We start from the raw sequence: 24,623 nt of genomic DNA on the forward strand, positions 1-24,623 counted from the left end.
CCAAAAAAGGTAACTCTTGTATAATAAAAACGACAATACTACCGAAATTAACTTACGGATTCAGTGGCACACTAATAAAACTACCACAGGATTATTTCAGAACTAGAAAAAAAATGTCAATTCACCTGGAACAAGAAAGTGTCAATAACTGAAGGGAGAAGGTAAAAAGAAAAATGGGAAGGCAGTGTCGCACTATGAAATTTCAAAGCACTAATCATCTGAACCATTTGGAGATAGTTAAAAAGTTGATCAATGGAACAGACTAAATACATAAGCCCCAGAAGCAATCAAATATAGCAGCACAATGTTTGATAAACCCAAAGACTTCAACTGGTGATGTAAGTATTCATGGTGAGTTGACAAAAACAGCTGGAAAAAACAGGAGACAGTGAGACAGAAATTATGTTTAGACCAATAGCTCTTATTATATACCACAACAAGCCCTAAATGGAAACAAACTAGAGTAACAAGGAAGATACCTTTCACAACCGTTAATGGAGAAAGAGGTCTCTTCCAAAGGATCAGGGGGACAAAATGGACAATTGAAACGTTTCTGCACAACCAAAATCAACACTTCAAAGGGAATCTGTTACCTGTGTCTGGGGGGGGGGGGGGCAGGGGGGAATCTTTCCAGCAGATTTCTCTGATAAAGGTCTGATATCAAAACTATATTGGGAACTGATAGAAATATATAAGAATAAAGGTTGGTTCCTAAAGGATTTATTATAGGTGGTTCTCAAAAGAAGAAATGCAAGCTATCAATAATGAGTGAAACAAAAATTAAAACCATTCTGAGGTTCCACATCACACTCATCAGCTGGTCAAAGTGACAAAAAGGGAAAATACCAATTGATGGAGGAGCTATGAATTGATCCAACAACCTGGAAAGCAATTTGGAACTGTACCCAAAAGTCATTAGCTCTATTAGATCTATATTCCAAAGAGATCAAATAAAGAGGGAAATGACCCACATGTGAAAAAATATTTATAGCAGCTCTTTTGTTGTACCAAAGAACTTTTTTTTTAAAGTGTGCCCTTGAATTGGGCAATAGTTGAACAAATCACAGTTTGTAAATGTCATAGAAAATGATTACCTCATAAAAAATGACAGAAGAGATGAATTCTGGGAAACTTGAGAAAGTTTGCATGAAACTGATTCAGAGTGAAATGGGCAGAACCAAAAGAATGTATACTGTGTCATGTCTAGTCTCTGGCTCTTTGTCCCAGAATCAAACTTGCTACATTTACTTCTCAGGTTTCTACAAGTCCACTGAGGGGATTGGGGGAAACTCTCTGACGTTAACTCAAGCCATTGCTGGATGGCATTCCTCCCATTTATGACAGAGCCACTGACTAGCACCATTTAACCAGTTAACATTAGATTAGCAAAGGTATATTTATTTCAATGACGTAGCAAGAAGAAACATGCAAGATTTCCCCCATCCTTCAACATCTCAGTGATACACCTTGCAGGTTCTAACATAGCATTGATCCCAAGTTCATGTGCTTATCTGACAGCACTGCTGGATGAGCTTTTGCCTCTGCTGCCCCTGGGCTGAGGGGTGCTCATGATGAAACTCTAAGTAGAATTCCAAGAGGGAGTCTCTTGGAATATATATACTCTGCTGGCTACAAACTGCACTCAGAATGTTGGGATGCCTTGCACTCTGATCCTTTCAAACTCACAAAGTTGTAGGTTCCACTCGTCTCTGAGCATTTCACACCTCTTGACAGAAAGGTGATGGACTAGACATTCAGAATGAAACATTTTCCAATATGCATTTTCAGGCAATGTGTAGATTTATTTAACTGTACGCATTTGTTTCAAAGGGAGGTCTTTTTTTTTTCTTAATCTCCCCTTGAAAGAGAGAGAATTATGAGGGAGGGGAGTACTGATTATGATGCCCAAAAAAAGAAATAAAAAAATATTGCTGAAACAATTCAAAAAACACAGAAAAGAGTAGAAAGACTGCAGGAACAAAAACAAGCTAGGTAGTATTGGAATTAACTTGTTAAATTTAAAATATACTTTTTTTAAAGCTGCACAAAATGGAGTTCTAGCTTCACACATAATGCACATTTTCCAGTTCCATATACAATTTGTGTTTTTCTGGGTTTTTACATGAAAATATTATTTTTTATACTTGTCAAGTTTGTCATAATAAAGAAGAAAAAAATTAAAAGATTTAGGGGCTGATTCTAGTAACTTTCACCTGAGGAATTCTCTCAAACTACTGGAATTCTCTTAAGAAAACTGAGCACTAATGGCATGAAAGATTAAAAACTCAGAAAGTTCTTAATTCTTTACACTATGAAAGAAATTTTCAGGCTCAATATTCCATTACTCTTTGCAAAGTTCCAAAAGGAAAAGAAGTAGCAAATATTTTGATACTAAGTTCCTAAATATTCAAGGAGCAAAAAAAAAATTTTAATATTATGTCAACCTTAAGTCCCTCTGGCCACTCGTTAGCCCACTTAGCTGCCGTGATGAATTTATTCTAAAGTCTATTTTAGTCTTTAGTACATATGGCTCAAAAAATTCTAAGCACACTCAGAAGATCCTAGCTTCTTACTCCTAACTAAGAAGAGGGATGTTAGAAGGTAGAAATAAAATTAATGTTATTAAGGAACATGAAATCCTAACTAGGCCTTGAAAGATAATGTCCTAAGAAAGCATTACTCCCTTCCACATCCTCAAGGTTTCAGCCAAATCAGTGGACTTGTTATGTCTCGGAGCTCCTTTCCCCTCCCTCTCCTCCCCGCCCCCCCCCCACCCCATTTCAATTGCAATGAATTTACACAGGATTGTTGCTTTCCAGCTTCATCTCAGCCTCTTAGAAACCTTGGTTTCCTTTAGGTCTCAGATCAAAAGCCAACTTTTGCAGCACGTCTTTTCTTCTCTCCCATCCCCCAACTATTCTCTCTAAGGTTATTTTTCTGCTACTCTGTATAAATCTGGCTTGTATCTTTCTCTATACTTGTCTCCCACCTAAGAATATAAGCCTCTTGAGGGTAGGGAAGTGTTTTTGCTTTTTCTTCATATACTCAGAGCTTCGAATAGTGCCTAGCACATAGTAAACACTATTGAAATATATTTATCAGATAGCTCAAATTGCCAGAATGCTCAGAAAATCTAAGACATTAACTAAACTACACCCCACCTCCCCAATTTTACAAAGGAACTAAGATCTAGAGATGTTTAAATGGCTTGTCCAAGTCTTTCTTTCTCCTTTATGCCATTGTTTTCATAGGCATTATTTTCAACAGATTTATACCAACTTTCATTCTCACTTTAATCGGATTGAGACTCTTTAAAAAGATTCACAAGAAAGTCTATTATCTCCTAAAAATCACCATCAGTCTATTATCCAGAAGACTGATAAATGCTAAAGTTTCATTTTTATGTCAAGGTTTCAGTTTTAGATTTGTTGATTCTACATCCCTCTGGGTAGTTTTTTCTCACATTACATCTTTTTTTTTGGTTTCAAAGACCGAAATACTGAACACTATGAAAGCCAGAGAGTAATGCTGAATTTCGTATTTTACTAATTAAGTTTTGGGCCTAAATTTCAATGGTTTCTTAAACTTCACTACAGTCAACCACATGTTAATTTGTGTGTGTGTGTGTGTGTGTGTGTGTGTGTGTGTAGTCTTTCTTCAGCTTTCATATTCCATATTCCATATTTCCAAGGTGGGGCCCACTGAATGAGCATCTGAAAAATTATTATGGAAAAAATGCTACAACTTGGCATTTGTGTCAATCCATTTGGTGAATGACCTTAAAAGACCCTTGACAATCCAAGGTCAGAAATCAAGCTATAATTAACATGGGATCATTAGAATATACATTTCACTTGTGTATAAAATACTATGAAAAAGAATTACGTACTCCTGAAGACGAATGGACCAAGTACCAGCTCCAATCCTCAATGTCAAGTGTTATGTTAATTCACTTAGACCTCTCTGACTCTTGCTTCCTGTGCAAATGAACAAGACTGGGGATCCCAAAGCTATCTTTTAAATACTCTATGGTATCTGGAGACAAGTTAGTAATTGAATGCTCAAGAAACATGCTGATTGCAATTTACCCGAGCTATGTGTTTGAACTTGTTTGCCTCTATTGTAAATTACTTTCAATGCTAATATTAAACTTTTCACCAAATCAAGGATTTAAAATTTGATCTCTGATAGAAACAGATGAGAGCTGGAAAATATTCTAAGCAAGAGCAGTTTCTATATCTCAAAATCTTCCACAGTGGGCATTCTCTGCAAAATGTCTTTAAAAAATGGGTTCCAGGAAAAACCCACAGGTGAAAGAGTTATGGAGGGCAGTTAGTTGCTTAGGAATGATATAAACATATAATTTGTTACAAAGAAGTTTTCGAACTTTATAGATTGTACTTGTTTTATTAAACATGTTACTGATATTCATAAGAGAAAGTAACATTGCTTTAACTCCAACTTGTCCACTGTCTAATATTTTTTGGAGAAAAAGCAAACCTTTAAGAAACCAAACCAGAACTTTTTAAACACAATCCTTAATCATCTAAGCACTCATTCCTTCGCCACCCCTCCCAGCCCGAAGCAGACACCACTCACAGCCTCAGCACAGTCCGGCAGAACATGAACTACCCACGGAAGGACATCTCTTTCCAAAACTCGGGACCCCACCACTCCCGCTTGCTCCTGTGTTGGAGCCAGTTCGTAAAGAAGGACCAAGAGACTCTAAAGTTTTCCCCAATTCGACTGGGGGTGGGGATGGACAGGGGTGAGAGGAAGGTTCGTCTCCTGAAGCTTCCAACTAATTTCAGACCATTCCCAAGAGCGGGGACTGCACGAAGGAGAAAGAATAAGGCAGCCCAAAGGGCTGGACAGCTAGAAAGAGTGCCATGTGAGGTGAGAGTGACATCGTGCTTGTCCTAGGCAGCAGAGAGATGGGGAAGGGACCCAGAAAAACAATCCTGAGACGCTAAGCATGAGGGGGCTTGGGGTTGGGAGCGGGAAGTAGAGGGGAGGAAGGATTCAACCTGCACCCAAGGCAGAGGGGCCAGGCTGGCAAAGCGGCCAGGCTGGCCCAGGGGCCGGCCTGAGGTCGGGGCTAGGCATTCACCCCTCCCTCTCGGCTCCGGGACAGCCCCCGAACCCCGGAGAGAAGCTTTCCCGGTAGTGGCCGATGGGCGGGGCGGGGTCCCGGGGTCCGTCTGCAGTGGGCAGGGGCAGATTACGCGGGGGGTGGGGGTGGGGGGCAAAAGACAGAGGAAATGCCCCAGCGTGCCTGCGGCGCCCGGGGGACAAGGAAGAAGCGATCCCCGTCCCGGGCCCTGACATCTCCCCAACTTCCCGGCCCCAGCGGGCGCCCACCCCCGCGCACTCTGCACCCACCTGGACAGCCCGGCCCCGGCGGGGCGCCAGCCCGGGACGGACACCGGACCCTCCGGGCGGCGGCGGTGGCGGCGGCGGCAGCGGCGGGGGCAGAGGCGGCGGTGACGGCGGGCGGAGTTAGTCGGAGGCTCCCCTGGGCGGGGACAGGCGAGCCCCGGGGCCGCCGCCGCTGCTGCTGCTCGGGCGGCCGGCTTCCCTGCCTCCCTCCCGCGCCCGCTCCGGCTCCCGCTCTCTGCCTCCGCTGGACCCTCTCGGCCGCTCCTGCTCCCACCCCGGAGGCTGCTTCCCGGACTCTGGGCGCAGGGCGGCCGGGGCCCCTACCCCCCCGCCCACTCCTCTTTCCTCCTTCCCTCCCTTCCTTTCTCCCTCCTTCCCTCCCTTCCTCCTCTCCCGCCGCCCCTCCCCTCGTCCGCACTAGTAGCTACCAGGGCCAAAGAATCGCCCGGCGGACGTTTCTCTGGGTGTGTGGATCTGGGACCCGGGACTGGCTGGGGCGAGGAATGGGAGGAAGCCTCCACCTTCCACCCACCAGTGAACCTGCCCCTGCTTCCTTGGGGGCTTCTCGGGGGGAAGAAGGGGGTTGACAGTTTTGCAGCGTTTTATGGATGGGGGGGTGGGGGTGGGGAGGTGGAGGGACCAGGAAAGCGGGGCAGAGGAGCCAAGTACCAGGGAATCCGGCTGGGAAACTCTAGCCCCCTGTGGGGGCGGGGCGAAGTCAGCGAGTCCTCCTCCCCCGGCCCCCTTTGGCCTGAGAAGCAGACCTGTAAGGTGACAGTCCAGGTTGCTCTGAGGGAGTGCCCAGGAAAATGCCTGTCCCTCCCCCCACCCCCATCGGTTTGTGCTGACCAGGAGGTTTGAGGAGAACCCACGCAAACACGTCCCTCCGAGTTGGGTGGTGGGTGATAAAAGCTAACCAGTAGGTGACAGATCCGAGGAGCTCAGACAGAGGAAAAGCTAAGGAAAATGAAGGATCACTTCTCTCACGAACCATCCTGGGCAGTTTCCAGCTCTGCTTCCCAGGTCAATTTCAATTCGACGAAACAAATAATGCGTTAAGCCACCTACTCAGTGCAGAGCCCGGTATGGGACTCAGGTGAAATGAAGTTTCAAGGGGGGTGCATGCACTTATGCACCTCACCTTTCACCGTGCTTCTCACCGTTAAAGGGACATCTTTTAGGTTATAGATTTGTCTAGACAGCCTGCGATTTCTGATTACCCACTGACCACGAGAAAACCCAGCCCAGAGCGAGGCAAGGGGAGAATATTGTGGTTGAAGGCAAAGTATTTGACACGTTACACAAGACAGAACCTGGAGATCGTCTTTCTAGGACGGGTCTTAGCGGTGGAAAGGAAAATGTTTTACCATTGTTTGCTATTACAAGTGACAATTTTGGTGCTTATTATCCACTTATCCTCCCCCCTCACACACACACATTTCCCTTTTCTCCTATTTCTCATTTTCTCACTTAGGGATCTCCTTTCCCAGCCATCTGTCATCAGAACGTGAACTCCTCAAACAGGAACTGTTTTCACTTTCCTTTGTATCTTTAGTGTTTAGCACAGTTCCTGACACATGGATTGGATACCCTGGTAAATAGTGAGAAAGATAGGGATAAATGCAGATCAGTTTAGATAGCCTTAAATTCCAATTCAATGTAAAGATCCCAAGTACTTTGTTGGTTATAGGAAGCTCTGACAAGTCGCAAGTCCAACATTGAGGAACTGCCTGAGCCCACAGGAGCTTGGGGTACTGTACACAATTCTGTTTTGAACTCAGATGTGCGTTCAGTCTTGCTAAGTCGAGCTTCCAGGAAGAAAGAACTCTGTGTCCTCTACATACATTCCTTAAACACCTACCCAAGCACTGTGGGGCCCATTATAAAAGGCTATGTGATTCTCCCCAAAGGCAATCCAATGAATAGGAATATGGCATAGGACAGGTAATTTATTCTTCTACACAAATAGAAGCCTAAAAACTTACAGCGAGTCAATGATAAAAAGGTTTAAACAATTTAGTAACAACTTGCATTTACTGTCACATTCTTCTAGAAAGCCAATACTTAAACTTCATCAGAAAATAAAGCAGTTTGCAGAACTGTTGATTAAACATTTTAAATTTCACTTCAGCTCTACACCTACCAGACAACTCCAGATACTTCTGCCAGTGAAATGACCAGGCTTAAGGGAGATCTTTTGTCAATGGATTACTGGAGTAGTTGCCAGGGATTCCTCCTCTGCCTCCATTGAGCTTTGACATGATGGGACCCAACACAAATGGAGCTCTCACAAGGTTATGTCCAGACTTGAATAGGTTCATCTCAGTTTAGATGCTCATTTACCTAAGATCAGAACAAATGAAAACAAAAGAGACAGTCTGAACTCAGTCTCAGGCTTGCTTTGGCAGGATATATGCTTTAGATGCCATGTGTATGTGGCCACATGGAGGCCTGGTGGGAGGGAAGAGAAGGCAATCCATCCTTTCCTCCACCCAGTCTCCTGAGGAATCAATTTAAAACAACCTGACTTTATTTGGAGCTGGTAAGGGAGGGAAAGGCTGAGGAGGTAGATGGTCATTCTTTTTTTTTGACTCATCATCTCTTCCAGCATTGCATCCACTAAGGTGCATACTCTGAGTCACACATGGCCAGAAGCAAGCCATAAAATTTCCTGCTTGGTTGACTGAAACCAGGAATGGCATATCTGAGTATTCTTAATAGGATGGCTCCTTTTGACCAATTCTATGACTTTCCTATACGAGACACAGATTGAGGTTGCAATGGTATTATGTAGTTTGTGAAAACTGCACACAAGAGCTGATGATATTACCCTTAATACTGTAATCTTTTTTAAGGGCCTTAGCAATACCAATAGACAAATCAAAAACAGGAAATCCCTCTTAAAACACCATGCCTATTGGTCTGTTTCCAAAGATGATCAGAGGAAAAGAACCTATATATTCTAAAATATTTGTAGTAGATCTCTTTGTGGTGTCAAAGAGCTGAAAATTGCAGGGATGCCCATCAACCTGGGAATGGTTGAACAAACTGTAGTATATGATTGTGATGGGTTACTACTGTGCTATAAGAAATGATGAGCTTGGTGATTTTAGAAAAACATGGAAAGACTTGTATGAAATAATGGAGAGTGAAATGAGCAAAACTAAGAAAACATTTTATACAGTAACAGCAATATTGTTTTAAGAATGACTTTGAGCAAATGTTATTTTGTCTTTTATAAATACCCAAATTAACTAGAAAGGACATATGAAGAAAGATGCTATTTGCATCCAGAGAAAAAACTGAAAAATAGAAGTATATATAGAATAATTTGACATATGTGTATACATACATATGTATTTGTGTCTAATGTAAGCCATCTCTATGGTGGAGTGTGGGAGAAGGGAAGAAAAGAGGAAAAAATTTACATGATAATTTTGTTGTATATTTAAAAGGAACAGCAAGTTCTACATTGTAGATTTGCAGTTTCATGTACAACCATCTTTTTAATTATGCTATGATATGGAAATGTTTGTTTAATTCTATAAATTAAAAAAAAACACCATGCCTAATAAAAGAGAAAGAGTTTGAAATAAGAAAAATGGAATATTTGTCTTCTGGAAAATGTTTCTGTCTTTTAAGATCAGTGAGTGAGACAGGGATATATAGCATCATAAACATTTCTTCTGTACTACTAGCTGACTATGATTTTCTGTAGTCATGCTGGAATATGGGGGACCAGCTCTTGGGATAGACTCAGGGTTCTTTATGGACTTGGGAGAGGTAAATAAAGCTACTTAAAATGTGTTTTCATTCTGTTGACCTCTGCAGTAGGCAGGGCTCCACACTCTGCAGGGCTATGTAAGACAGCTGCTCCCCTGGAGACCCAGCATGTCAGTGCCACCAGCCAAAGTGGTAGTGGCAGCTGCCTAGATTGTTGTAGCTGTAAAGTATGGGGGCAGGGAGAAGCATAATGTACCGACCAGTCAGTGTATGATAGAGGAGAAAGGCACCTTTTCCCTTTCATCATGGACTCTATCCCACTTTTGATTGGCCCATTATTTTAGATAAAACTTATTGTATTTAAAAATATGAAAAAGAAATCTTAGTTTCAGGGCATGACAAAACAAGATCCTGGAAGGATTTGGGCCAGGGGCTGTGGTGTGCAGACCCCTGCTTTAGAAGATTGCAAAGTTGCCAAGCAGTACAATACTTAAAGGGCAGTGGTTTTTTAAACCAGGTATGTGGAACTTGCAGCCTCAAGGTCACATGTGGACCTCTAGGTCCTCAAGTGTGGCCCTTTGACTGATTCCAAACTTCACAGAACAAATCTTTTTATTCATGGATTTATTAATTTGCTTTAATAAATTTAATAGTTTGTTTATAATTAATTATAATAATAATATATAATATAATATAATAATCATAATGTAGTTATATCATATATCATAATGCATAATTATAATTTAATAAATTGATTTATTAATAATAAAAGAATTTGTTCTATGAAGTTTGGAGTCAGTCAAAGGGCTGCACTTGAGAATCTAGAAGGCTGCATGTGGCATAGAGGCCACAGGTTCCCTATCCCTGGTTTAAACCCTACTCATTTATCTTCAGATTCCTTTAAAGGTGTTATTAATCAAAGGTACAATCAAAGCCCAGTGTTCCAAATTTTACTTTTGAATAGATTGAATCCAAAATTAATTAGGAAATCTTGTATTTCTACTACAGCACAGATGGCTAAAGTAAATATAGTTCAGGGGTCTAGAATAGGTCTTTTTCTTCTTACTAATGGAAAACAATCAGAAATTTAACTAGCAAATTTATGTAATTTGTGAAAAAAATGCTAATCACTGAACTTCACAGTGCAGGTTTACTAACCAGCCAGTTTAATTACATAAAGTGCTTCAGTCTTGTTACCAGAAGTAGCCAAGCTGCTGACTCAAGAATAATTGGTGCTTATTTGCATGTTATTTTTCATGGAATTGGAACATTCATTCAATATCCCAGTACTCAGAAATATCCCTATCAACAGTTCCGACTTTCCTTTTTCCTTTCCCATCAACCTGTTCTTTCTCCTACTTCCCTGATATGATGGAATGACTCCCTAAGCTGCCTTGTGTTGAGATGAAATCAGGAAGAACGAATTCAATGACATTAGCTATTAAGACAATGCCCTGAAGAGTTCCTACTCATTCCTCTATCTGACCACAACAGGAACCTCCCTAGAGTTAGCCTTATCTCAAAAATAGCTACAGTATTAAAATCAACATCTTGGTTTTATTTCATCCTTGAAAAACACTGTGGTATAAAAGAAAGAGCCATTTTCACTGGCCATGCTCCTCTGGGCATATTGGGTAGATGAACTTCTGGAGACGAGTGAGTAAATGTAGTCTATGCCCTGCAAGCAAATTCACTGCCCTGTTGGATTCTACGGAAATAATTAAGGTATTCAAACTTCTCACTCTTTCCAAGGAGGAGACTATCTTTTATTCAAGTGAAGGCTTTCCAGCTTTGATTTCAATGTCTGCCTTTTAGCATCAATAGCCCTTCAAGTTTTGCCAAGTTCTCAATAAGCGATCTCTCCCTACATTATTATCTTAGAAAAGATAACAAAGCAATCTTCAGCATAGAGAAGGCATCCAAACCGAAACATTTTAAGGACTGAGGTGATGATGGTATGCTGTCATGGAAAGAACACTGGCATAGGGTAAAGTAGAGCTAAGAACATCCACAGAAAAGAGAAACATTCAAGACACCTGCTGAAGATGGATAACAAAATACTGTTGAAAGATGGGTGTGAAGGCAATCACCCAGAAGCAGGGTGGGGAGAATAGAAAGAAGCAGGGACTAATCTTTGAGGGTATTAATGCTATACAGGACTGAAGTTTTGAGTCCCCACCAGGGTTGGGGAACCTGCGGCCTCGAGGCCACCACGTGACCCTCTAGGTCCTCAAATGTGGCCCTTTGATTGAAACGAATCATATCTTCTGTGAAGTTTGGATTCAAAGCACTGCACTTGAGGACCTTGAGGGCCACAGGTGGCCTTGAGGCCACAGGCTCCCCATCTCTGGTCTACACCCTGAGACTGAAGTGGTATTTGAGAAATTATGCCCCAGATATATTGGGAGAAATGTTGGAACATGTATTCTTTGAAGTAAATATCACTTTGTAAAAGCTACCCAAAAGTACATGGTTAAATGTGATGGTGGTGTTTTGGAGATGTTTCTCTCTTTTGGTTCTCCTCCTACCTATCTGATCACTCCTTGTTAATTTCCTTTACCGGGTCTTTATCCAGGTGATATCCTTTAAACTTGGATATTTCACAGGGCTCTCTCCTGGACTGCCTTCTCTTCTCCTTCTATGATATTGTACTTGGTGATTTCATCAGCTCCCATGAATTTAATTGTCATCTTTATACTGATGATTATGTACTTATCTAGCTCTACTCTCTGCTGAACTCCAACTACCTATAAGACATCTTAAACTCAAAATATCCCAAACTGAACTCATTCTTTTATCTAAAATCCTTCCCTATTCCAAACTTCCCTATTCCAGTTGAGAGTACCACCCTTTTCTCAGTCACCCAGACTGACAACCTAGGTGTCATTATTTACTCTTCACTATTTCTCACTCCTCAACCCCAGCCCATATCCAATCTATTGTCAAAGTCTATCCATTTCATCTTTGCAGCATCCTCTGATACTGCCACTCTCCTGGTACAAGCCCTCATTTCCTCATGCCTAGACTATTGCAATAGCCTGCTGGTTGTTCTGCTTGCCCCAAGTTGCTTCTGACTTTAACCCATCTTCCAAGTAATGTTCCTAAAGTGCAGATGCTACCTTGTCCCACCAACCCCCTCCCCACTGCCCCCATAGTCAGTAACCTCCAGGAGATCCCTATCACCTCCAGGATTAAATATAAAATCCTCATATTAGCATTCAAAGCCTTTCAGTTTACCTCCTCTTCCCAGTCATTTTATGCCTTATATTTCCACCCCCCTCATACTCTTTAATTCAGTGACATTAGTCTCCTTGCTGTTCCTCCAACAAGATATTCATCTCTCATGGTGTTTATCTCACATTCCAGCTGATGAGATCACAAAGTAGAGAACTGAGAGAGAGGAAAAAGGAGAGGATCCTCAACCAAGACTTGAGGGGCATATACATGTATTTGTTGTGACATGGATGAAGATTCAGTAAAGGAGACTTTGAAAGATCAGTCAGACATTTGGAGGATAACCAAAAAAAGAGGAGTATCATAAAAACCCAGAGAGGAGATTGTATCCAGGAAAAATTAATCGAATGGTAATTGATGTAGAGAAGTCAAGAAGGATGAGCATTGAGAACAGGCCATTATATCTGGCAGTTTAATGAAGATTAGTGTTGGAGAGACTGTGGAAAGATGGGCACATTAATGCTTTGTTTTTGGACCTGGGAATTGTTCAAACTATTCTGAAAAGAATTTTGGAACTATGAGGGAAAAAGTGACTAAAATATCAATTCACTTTGACACACAGATTACACTTCTAGACATACACCCCCAGGAAGTCAATGAGAAAATGAAAGACTCAAAAACACGGAAATGTTTGTGGTGGCATTTTTGTATTAGCAAAGAAAAGGAAATACAGTAAATTCCTATCAATTTGAGTATCACTAAATAAATGGTGAGAGATGAATGCAGTGGAATTCAGCTGCTCTAAGAAATAGTGACACTGATAAATATAGGGAAGTATAAAGAGACATAATATCTGATACAGCAGAAATAAACAGAATCAGCAAAATGATATACCCAATGATTACAACAATGTTGATGAAGAAAACCATAAAAAAATTAAAATATTAAAATAATAACCAAACTTGATCCCAAAGAGGACATATGAGAAGGTACCTCTCTAGACTTTTGATTTGTTGGTTAATTCTTTTGAATTTCCCTGCCCATTTTTAAAAATTCTTTATGATAATGAAAAGCAAAAGTAGAAGTAGTCATGGAGCAGTAGTTGCAGAATTGGTTTAGGGATAAAGATGAATTGCACTAAAATGCCTATATAACAAATGGTTTGAAATCTCCAATAGGCAGTTGATGATGTGAGACTGGATTTCAGAAGAAAGAACTGAGGTTCTGAGTTATTTCTATAGATATGATGATTAAACCCGTGGGACATAATAGATCACCAAAAAAGGAGATATAGAAAAATAGAGGGCTGACAACTGGGCAATGATACATAGAGGATGATCCAGAAAATGAAACTAAAAAATGGTCAGATACAGAGAGCCAAAAAATAGAAATGTCATAAAAAGCCTGGGAGGGTAGAAAACCTGGGACAGGATGGTGGTCAACAGTATCAAATGATATAGAGGTCAAGAAGGCTGAGGTTTAGGGAAAGGTCATTGTTATTCAGCCACTTCCAACACTTTGTGACCCCATTTTGGGTTTTCTTGGCAAAGATGCTAAAGTGCTTTACTCTTTCCTTCTCCAGATCTTTTTACAGATGAAGAAACTGAGGCAAATAGAGTTGTGACTTGCCCAGGGTCACACAGCTAGTAAGTGACCGAGGCCAAATTTGAACTCAAGAAAATAAATCTTCCTAACTTTGGGTCCAGCGCTCTAGCCACTTCATCATCTAGCTGGCAATTAAGAGAGCTTGGTGATTCCAGAGTTTCATTTTGAATTGATTCATGAGATCAGAAGGCCTAGAGTAAAAAGCGCAGAAGTGAGAAAAGAGTATTCACTATGTGCCTGATGGTAAATGATGGGGAGACAAAAATATAACAGTCCTTGCTTTCAAAGAATTTATATTCCATTGGGGTGTGTGTGTGTGTGTGTGTGTGTGTGTGTGTGTACATGAGGGGAAATACATAGACAGATAATTCAATACCAGATATACATATGAAATAGACACAAGTAATTGGGTGGGGAGGATGGTGAAAACTGGGGAATCGGGAAAGGCCTATAGTAAGCACTGACACTTGAACTGAGCTTTGAGGGAAGCTCCAGATTCCCAAAGGTAGAACTGAGGAATAATACTGTTCTAGGCGTGAGGGTGGGAGTTGGGAAAGCCTGTGCAAAAGCATCAAGTTAGCAAATGAAATGTCATTATGAAGAAACGCAATTGGACAGTTGGCTGGAACAGAGTGGACGCAGAGGAATAATGTGAAATCAATCTAGAAAGATGGGCTGAAGCAGGAAAGTGAAAAGCTTTAAATGCCAAACAGAAAAGTTTGTATTTTATCGTAGCAGCAATAGGAAGTGGTTGAAGACATAGAGATCAGGATGTGCATCTAATAATGAACATGCACATAGAATGATCTTGTAGAAGAATAAATAGGAAAGGACAGTGTCTTGAAATTCTGGGGGAGCTGCAAATATTTCAAAAAAAAGAAGGATAAAAAATGAGAAAAGGTTGTTGGATTTAATGGTTAAAAGACTATTGTTAATCTTGGAGAGATCCGTTTCAGTTGAGTGGAGGGGTTAGAAACCAGAAAGTAATTGGACTGGAGCATGGAATCCTGGAGCCAGTTTTGTGGACAGAAGTAAGTGAGTTGAATTGTGGGTATGTAAAAAGAAGTTATATGAACTTGAGTCCTAGAATCTGCTATGGAGAGATTAATAATAATGACTGGGACCAGTAACGATGAATTCTGAGGCACGTCAGCTATCTGGATGGCACAATTCTGGGGCCCTGGTGGTATCCACATGGAGGATAGTGCACCATTATGTATATAGGTATGTAGATGTGTGGGTGTGTGGATACACACGCATATGAATATATGTAGATTTATATGTATATATGTTTTAGTTTTTGACCTTCATACTCAAAGAGGACCATGACATCAGGAAAATGATGCCATAACTTGCAAATGGATTGAATTTGAGGGAAGCAGAGTTGCACAAAGTCACCAGACTCACTTTCTCTTCCACAGTCATTGGGTCCAGTGGCCAGATATAGATCAGGACAACTGGAGATGGCTCAGAATGCAATGGGAGACATTGGCCTTTTTAAACTAAGATCTTTCCAAGTTCTCACTTTGACTGAGGCAACGCCCATTCAATGTATGCTAGAATACATACATATAAAATAGTATATATTCATATACATCACATGCATACACACGTGTGTATTCATGAGTGAATGGGAGTCAGAGAAGGAGGGCATATGAGCAGACCTAGAATCAGACCATGAAAATGTATGAAATTATGAGTTTGGACTAGACAATTTCTAAAGTCCCTTTCCAGCTCTGTGTCCACTCCCAAATTGTAGGGCATCCTCTCAGCCTCCCCATTAGCCTTCCTGTCCTAGAGAAATTCCTGTCCTAGGGCCTCACTTTCCTTATTGGTACCTACCTCAGCTGGACTACAATTTCAGGAAATGATCTTACCATGCTTCATTTCACTCCCAACTTTCTAACCATCTCTTCAAGCCACCTTGCCCTGCTCTGGGTATCTTTTCCTTCCATTCATCAACCCTCCCACCTCAGCTCTGGAATCATGATCAAATCAACTCCACAATTTTTGGTGGATGGCAGGGTGGGTCAATATACTTCCTTATGGCCCATCTTACCACCTCGGTAACTTTTTGCACAAAGGTGCCCTTCCCTGGTGACTACTTCCCTTTGGGTGCTGTCTTTGCTTTTTATATTTGTTGTCTCCAACAGTCGTAAAGTGCTTAGTATTTGTTAAGGCTTTAATAAGTGTTTTATCATTCATTTCAATGATTCGTGTTCTATTTTGCAATGAATTTACTTGCTTTTGATTGCATATGATCAATATCCTCTTGGTTATTAAGCAAAGGAAATAAATAGTAAGTTTACATATAGAAATCAGGGCAAATTCTAGGAAATACCAAAATCTGGTTTTCACTCCCCAGGCCTTAGTTTCCTCCATTTTCAACCATTCCTGTACCTTTCTCAAACCTAAATTAGTGCCTTCTCCCTCCAATAAAGAAGAAATGGACCTGATTAAAGAATTTACACTAACTTTTTAGGAATTTAATGGATTATCCCTCCACTGAATATTTGAATATTAAAAGAGGAAAACTCCACCATCCCACATACATAATGAATGCTCACTGGTAGAAATTTGAGTACCTAAGAGATGGAATAATTTTGGGGAAAGAAGGATCTTCTTTGCTTCCAAAAGTTATAGAAGACTTCTCTATTATAATAGCATTAGCACTCTCTGAGAAGGCGGGTACTGATAGATAGCTTTTAGCCTAGATTACCATAAAAACACAGAAAAGCTTCAGGCCTTTCCCTTAAAAAGTAGCATATTATCCTTCCCTATTACACAGCACTTCTATCTATACCAAAGATCATTATAACTTGACTAGGAACAAAATGTTGTATTTAAACAATAAAACTCTCTTAGAATTGATTACATTTAAATAGTAAAATTGGCTTAAGAACATTCGAAGGATAGAAAAAAAGATTAATTATAATTTATTCTTCTCTTTCAAAAAGAACTTTTCCTATAAAATGTAGACTTCTGTCATTCTATCACCCTTTACAGCTTACACACCCTCTTACTATAAAAGAATATGAGAGAATTAATATACTACAGTGCTTACTTGAAAGTAATTGAAAATATGTAGTACCATGCTGACATATCTTTAATTTCATGGTGTTAAGAAACAGTTATAAGAATACAAAATAGCATATCTTTTTATTTTGGTGTGCTGATTCACTTATCCATCAAATTATATGTATTGGGAATTTTTTTTCCCACTAGCACTGGCTTAAAAACTGTGGGGCTGTTTCCTGCCTCGCTCTAGGAACCCCTGTAGAGAGGATCCAAGCATGAAGTTGTCTTTGAAGACTCCACACTCAGATAATCTCCAAGGGTGTGCAAAAATGGTTATTCTGAAAACATAAATTAACATTTAAATTAGGCCAGAGTCAGATGAAAGTTATGCCTCAAACGAATCTCAAGATTTGAAAGGTACAATAAGAGACAGGCTATGACAATCTGCTTTGAAGCAAAGAATCTCTCTTTGTCTTTCTCTCTCTCTCTCTCTTTCTCTCTCTCTCTTCCCTTATCTTCCTCTTCTTTCTCTCTCTCTACTATTCCTTCTTTCAACATTTCCTCTCTTCTTTCCTTTTATAAGTTCATATATTTTTCAGTAATCTTGACTAGGTTTCCACAACCTTCCTGAATATTCTCATACTGCTTCCAAATGCATTTTTGAAAACAACAATTCTATGTTGTTTAGTCATTTCAATAGCGTCAGACTCCTTGTGACCCCATTTAGGTTTTTCTTGGCAAAGAAAGTGGTTTTGTCATTTCCTTCTCCAGATCATTTTACAGATGAGAAATCGAAGTAAACAGGGGTAAGTGACTTGCCCGGGATCACCCAGTAAGTGTCTGGGGCCAGATTTGAACTCAGGAAGATGAGTCTCCCTGACTCTAGGCCCAGCACCATCTAGCTTCTCTAATAATTCTGTAGTGACTATTTTTAATAATTTTCCAGAGAGTGGGTTATAGCATTACTACTAGGTAAAAATAGGCCTGACCAATTAGTCCTTAAAATATATACAGTATCTACATTGAAGCTTGGTAAAGGCTACTTGTGGAAATAAGTGATGAAGAAGACTTTTCCCTCCTCACTCAGAGCATGTATGGGTCTCATCTGACTGTTTCATGATAACTTACTGTGTGGTGATGAAAAGCCTTTTAATTGGGTGCTTAGCCAAAACTGTAAGAACATAAAAAGGCTTGAACAAATGAAACTATCTCTTGCCTGGTGGCAAGTGAATCAAGGATTTCCGTAAGCCTTCTGGTGGGGAGACAGGTGGTGGAAGAAGAAATTCAGCCAGCTGCTTTTTTTGAAAGTAATTGGGAATGTGTAGTACCATACTATCATACCTTTAATTACATGATATTAAGAAACAACCTTAAGAGTGTAAAATAGTACCAAGTAGTCTTGCCTTGTGTCGTCACCCAGCCTCCACGTGGCTGTAAACACATGGTGTCTCTATTTCTCCTGTTTCTATCAGGTTTATTCTTTCATAATCTTAGGTGAATGGATATCAGAGATGAAAGAGTTTAGGTTATTTTCTGAGTTTTGAAAGTCAGAAGAACCATCAAAGGTCCTTCCAAACACTGGAGCTGGTAGTACTAATACTAAAAAGTCAGCCTTGAGGAGAAGTTTGCTTCATCCGACTCAGTTATAAATCACTGTTGTGATGTTATGTCCTCCAAGCAACAAAACAACTTATCCACTGTCTTAACTGTACCCTGAAGTGAACTTGGGAAGGGAGGAGGGGATATAGTGTAGCAACTATTTTAAGTTTGGGACCATGTCTCCCAGGAATCAACATGGTAACTGAAACTGGGATCCTCATTTAGGAACTTGTTCTTACTATATCTTCTTAGTCAATATTCCTTTGTGATAATTAACTGGTGTTGATTGGCTAAACATACTAGAAAAACACACTGGGTGGGGCTTGTGAACAGTAGTACTAGAAACCATCCTCAATTTTGGGTGGTTATTGTTATAACTCTGAAGGGAGAGATAGTCAAACATATTTTGGGCATCCGTTATGCCAGTGAGAATGGGGGTTTTGGACTGGAGCCCTAGAGCTTTTGTTATACAACTGCCCTACAATGCTATTTATTTTAAATTTCTGGCTTTACATGTCTCATTTGCTCAGATTCCATAAGCTGACAATACAGAACCAAGCTATGATTCATGACTCCCAAATTCTGCCTCATTCCCTTTGGTGTTATTGACTATTTCTTTTCTTTATATATATGCAACTCTTTGAGCCTGAGGCATGACCAGCTTAGCAAATAGAAATAAATTCATCCTTTAAAAAAAAACTAATGCTCAAATAGATCTGTAATCTCACTAATGTGGGTATTCCTTAAAACATATCTAGTTATCTAATGGGAAAAAAAATATGTTTTTTGACTTTCTTAGATTTGGGGAACAGGTTGTAAAAATTTGGTCACACATCCAGTTACAAATTATTCTCTCTATATAGCAGAAAAAAATAACTTTCCCTTGCTTTGCTCAGAATATAATGACAAGTCTAAATGAAGAGTGAAAAATCCATGATCTACCTCATTTTGGTAGGCATGTTATAGAAATCAAGGCCATAGATCATTACAGCCAAACAGAAATGGTAGGAATTGAATCTTATAAAGCCTAAATTCCCATAAGTAATTCCCTTGAGCTATTAAACCATTATCCAATTTAGCAGTTAAAAAAATATTACAAGTATAATTAATTCCTTTTATAAAGTCCAAGGTTTAGAAACAAAACAATTACGAAGACAATCACGGTCATCAATTTTATGTAGTCTGCATTAGTGAAGAACTAAATATTCTCTTCTAATATGGATAGTTCAATTGCTCCTGACAATTTCACATAAGTAGTTAATGTGTTCATAGTGCTTTTGAATTGAAAATAATTCAATGCCAAGATGAATATAAATTGTATAATGTGCTATATTATAAAAAAAGAACTTTAAAACTTTTCTTATGGTTCAATTTGGCATGATTTGAGAAAAGATAGTAAGAACATACTACATACTCAATAGGACCAAATTTCAGGAACTGAATTTTCAAAGCATTCAGAAAATAAAATTGGTACGCTATTGCTACATAATGAGAGAATCTAGAATCCAGGGTCAAGAAAGACTTCAACAAATGATTCCCCTTCTCCACTGTTCTTGCTTTATCCCTGTCATGTTTGAGTTGTGCAATTTGAATGAAAGACCCGTTCAAGGTCTTCTCCCAGTCTTGACTCTGAAATTCAATCTACTTTACCAGTTGCCTGTTGGACATTTCAAATCGGATGTCTTGGAGGCATTTCAAACTCAATATATTTAAAATTGAATTTGTCATCTTTTCCCCAAAAAAATCTTTCAGGTTTCCTATTTCTATTGAAGGCACTGCCATCCTTCTAGTCTCCCAGGTTTATAACTTTAGCATTATCTTCAACTCCACACTCTTCCCAACCTCACATCTCCAATCAGTTGTTAAATCTTGACTTTTCTGCCTCACAACAGCTTTTGCAACCTTTTCCTTTTTTCCACTTACACAGATATCACCTTAGTTCAGACCCTCATTACCTTTCACCTAATTTGTTGCAACAGCCTCCTAATAGTTCTCCCTGCATTGTCTCTTAGCACTCAGTTCAAACTGCATGCTTCTGCCAAAGGAAATTTCCTTAAGCACAGGTCTGAATATGTCAGTCCCCAATTTAATCAGTTCCATAAGTCTCCAGTTGGATAGGATAAAATACAGAGTTCTCTGTCAGACTTTAATGACCTTCACAACCTGGCCCCAAACTGTCTTCCAACCTCATTCCATATTATTCCTCCTCCCACACACTGCGATCTAGCCAAACTGGCCTATGTTCTTCATAAAGCATTCTCCATTCTCCAAGCCTTTGCACTGGTGATCCTACATGTCTTGAAGATATTCTCTCTTTGTTTCCACATCATAGAGACCCTCTCTTCCATGAAAGCACAGCTCTAGCATCATCATCTCCATGAAACTTTTTAGTATCCTCCCAACTTCAAGTGCCTTCCCTCCCAAACTACCTTGTTCTTAATTATTTTGTATTTATTTGTTTCAGTAGCAGGAGAAATATTTATTAATAATAATGCATCATTATTAATCATGCAATGGTATTTAGTAATGGGCAGGTAAATGGAACAGTAGATAGAGCACCAGCCCTAGAGTCAGGAGGATCTGAGTTCAAATGTGGTCTCAGGAAGTTAAGAAGCTGTGTGACCCTGGACAAGTCACTTAATCCTGTCTGCCTCAGTTCTCCATCTGTAAAATGAGCTGGAGAAGGAAACAGCAAACTACTCCATCATCTCTGCTAAGAAAATCCCAAATGGGATCACAAAGAGTCAGACATGACTGAAATGATTCAGAAACATTTATTTCATGCTTTAAGGTTTGCAATATAGCTTACAAATATCTCATTTTATCATTTATTATATTTACTCTGTGTATATGATATAGATAGATAAATACATAGGTATAGATATATACTTATCTCTCCATTAGAATATAAGCTCCCAACATCTAGCATGGTACCTGGCACATAGTAGATGCTTACTAAATCCTTGTTGATTGGTTGGCTGATTGGCCAAAAATGCAAGTTGTCACGAATCCATAAATCTTGAGGATTAACTGTAGAACTGGAAATTATCATGTTTCAAGAGCTTATATCCTTCAAAACTTGACCAGTGGCATTTCTTCTCCTCAAGTCCCCAATTTAAGCAATTCCATTGGTCTCCAATTGGATAGAGTAAAATACAAAGTTCTCTATCAGACTTTAATGACCTTCACAACCTGGCCCCAAACTATCTTCCAACCTCATTCCATGTTATTCCTCCTCCCACACACTGCAATTTAGCCAAACTAGCCTATGTTCTTCATAAAGCTTTCTCCATGCTAAAGTCCCTTCTTTCCCTCAAAGTGGACTCAGGTGCCACCTCCTCCATGAAGTCCCCTATCTCCAGCTGGAAATGATCCTGCCTTTTTTATATTTCTCTTAGCCCTTTGCCTGGACCTCTTTCTTTGTATCTTAGCTGGTTGGGAACAAGTCTTTCAGTCCATTAGACAATAACCTCCATGTATCTGAGGGCTATTTCTCTTTGAATTCCTAGATGTGCATAGCGCATTGTACAAGGTTAACATTTAAGAAATGTTTGCTGAAATGGATTAAGTGAAGACAACCTAACTGGACTTTGGGCAAAAGCCTTTACAGGAGGTGGAGAGGATATCCATACTTATCTGACCTCATGGCATCCCAATGACATGTCTAAATTTGACCACTAATCAAGGAGAACATTCTATTAATTAAACAAGAAAATTTTGACCACACACCCCAATGACTGGAATGGGAAGACTGATGGTTTTTCCTGGGATATGCTCATTTTAATAGCTTTTATTCCTTAAAAAGATGTTGATCTCCTGTGAGTTCTTTATTATAATGTTCAGCACCACTGAGCCCATTAGATTTACAATGAAGTATTTACTTCTAAGATATAGCAAGAATAAAAGTAAAAATTTACCACCTCTCCTCCCCCCCACGACTGCCCAACACCTGGGCACACACTCTCCCCTTTATCACCTTCATCCCTGAGGAGACAACTCAAAATTAACTAGGTTTCTATATAACATTTTCCACACCTGAGTCCACATCTTACCTACCTCTGGTCTGGGTCCAAAAGGTTATTTCTCAAGTCGTTGACTACTAAGCCCAGCATGGACTCCATTCTCATACATCCTTATAGCTCACTGTCTTGACCTTTTGAAACTTACAGGGTAATAGACATCTTCAATCTCCTTTCATTAAAAGCAGGAAGAAGAGACAAAACATTGAAAGAAACAACAGAATGTTCATGTGCCCACTGTCCATATTATAGCAGTTTCACTGGGGAGATAAGGGCTTGAGGCATTAGCTCTTACCTCTGTACTTGAACGCAATCTCAGGAAAATATCAGACCAAGGGACAGGAAAAGGTTGACTAGTGCCTTTTGAATATACCTCGGCTCCTACTTCAAAATCAATCAAAGCAACTTTTCTCTACTTCATGGTTAGCTGACAAAAACTAGTTACAGAAAGTCTGCATGTATTCTAAAGTCCAAATGGGGATTGAGTCAGCTAAGCACTCTGAGCATGATCATGAGAGCTGGGATCATTGGCTAGACTTCTGTTACAACTGGTATTTACAATTTTATTCTGAACAGTAAAATTTAAAGTTAGTTTAAGATCAGTAGTAAGAAGATGTGTATCTTAATTAGTCTATATTCTGGCACTAATTAACTATTTGTCTTTAGACAAGGTAGAAATTTTCTGGGCCTTTGTTTTCTCAGTTATACAATGAGGAGTTTGATGCATATAAAGTCTATAATCTCTGATAGCAGGGTGGGGGACAGGGGACAAGGCATAGTTAAGAGAATCAGAAACATGTAGGCATCTGGGTAGAGTTTAAAGCAGGAGTTCTTAGGCTTATTTATGGCATGGAAGCCACTGGCAGTCTGATGAGGCCTCTGAATTTTTTCTCAGAATAGGGCTTTTAAATTCATTTAAAAAAATTACAGAGGATTATAAAGGAAACCAATTATTAATGAAAATAAAGAGATAATTTTCAGCCATCCAAGTTCACAAATGCCCTAAAATTTATCCAGAGACCTTTTGGAGATTCATGTACTCCAGGATAAATGTGGGTAAGAAATTACTGTAGAAGAGGAGAAGGGACAGATTTAAGCACAGAGAAGAGAGGGAGAAAAGAGAGGAATAAATCTGTGAGAGCACAGTGTATTTCTGGGAGCTGAGATTAGTTTATTTTGGAGAGTAGAATGTGTGGAGGGAAATAATATTGAGATAGAGCTAGAACTTAGTATTTTAGACTAGTAGAAATAGGAAAAGATCATGGATTGAGTGATTAAGGATGTCATTAATGAACTTAGAGACAGTAGTTTCAATCCAATGCTCGGAGTAGAAACTTAATTACAAGATATTAAGTAAAGAGTAGGTGGTGTAGACAACTTTTCCAATAAGTTTAACAGTGTTAGAGAGAGAAGATATGTGACAACTGGGTAGCCTAGGATGGTAAAGAGAAGGCTTCTTTTGGATTGAGGAGATATGAATATATGAAAAGGAGGAGGCAATGGTAAGTGAGAGATTGAAAATATACGAGATAAAAGTATTGCAGTCTTGGAGGAGGCAAGAAAGAATGAATTCTGAGCTATAAATAGAAGCATTAAATGTAATGAACTGTAGGGGACTGATATATCTTCATGGCAATGCTTGGGGGCAAGTGAACACTCTAAAACAGAAATAGTGATAGAGGAGAGGAATGTGAAGGAGAGGAATATCCGGTATGGTCTGACAGATATCTGATATTTGTGGAAGGTAGATTTCAAATAGCTCAGAGAAAGGATGTGTTCAATAGCCTAATAGTATTCCTCCAGGAAAGTCTGTCCAAAAGAGATGGGAGGCTCTGAAAATAAATTGTGAAGAACATAAGCCGAAAATATCCTGATGGGCAAGAAGAAAGAGGATGATAAGCATGTTTATGGAAATCATCAACTCTGATTTTTTAAAATGATATAAAGTGCAAGCAAATACAGTACAGTGTTTTAAGAATACTGGTAAAAGTGCTAAAGACAAAAATTAATTGAGAGAGCAATTGAATTGGAAGGACAGAAAATAATTATTTCTTTAGCTCTGTTGTAGGGAAGAAGAGGAAGAACTAGATTATAGGACCATTGCTA

The 24,623-nt window shown here is 39.6% G+C and overlaps 1 protein-coding gene across 8 annotated transcripts in view; it reads right to left on the reverse strand.

The window, feature by feature from the left end:
• The window catches only part of PAM (peptidylglycine alpha-amidating monooxygenase), a 384,053-nt gene extending 378,181 nt beyond the window's left edge, over positions 1 to 5,872 (reverse strand). For 6 of the 8 annotated variants that reach the window (XM_072597321.1, XM_072597320.1, XM_072597319.1 and 3 more), the window contains exon 1: positions 5,383 to 5,515. The gene's annotated coding sequence lies outside the window, so the exon portion shown is untranslated. Of the gene's footprint in view, positions 1 to 4,599; positions 4,718 to 5,382; positions 5,516 to 5,807 lie in introns of those variants that run through there. The other 2 variants (XM_072597316.1, XM_072597315.1) reach the window with 2 other exon arrangements.
• Positions 5,873 to 24,623: the final 18,751 nt, after the last annotated feature.

The sequence above is a fragment of the Notamacropus eugenii genome, chromosome 3 (assembly GCF_028372415.1).
Source record: "Notamacropus eugenii isolate mMacEug1 chromosome 3, mMacEug1.pri_v2, whole genome shotgun sequence".
Lineage (NCBI taxonomy): Eukaryota > Metazoa > Chordata > Mammalia > Diprotodontia > Macropodidae > Notamacropus > Notamacropus eugenii.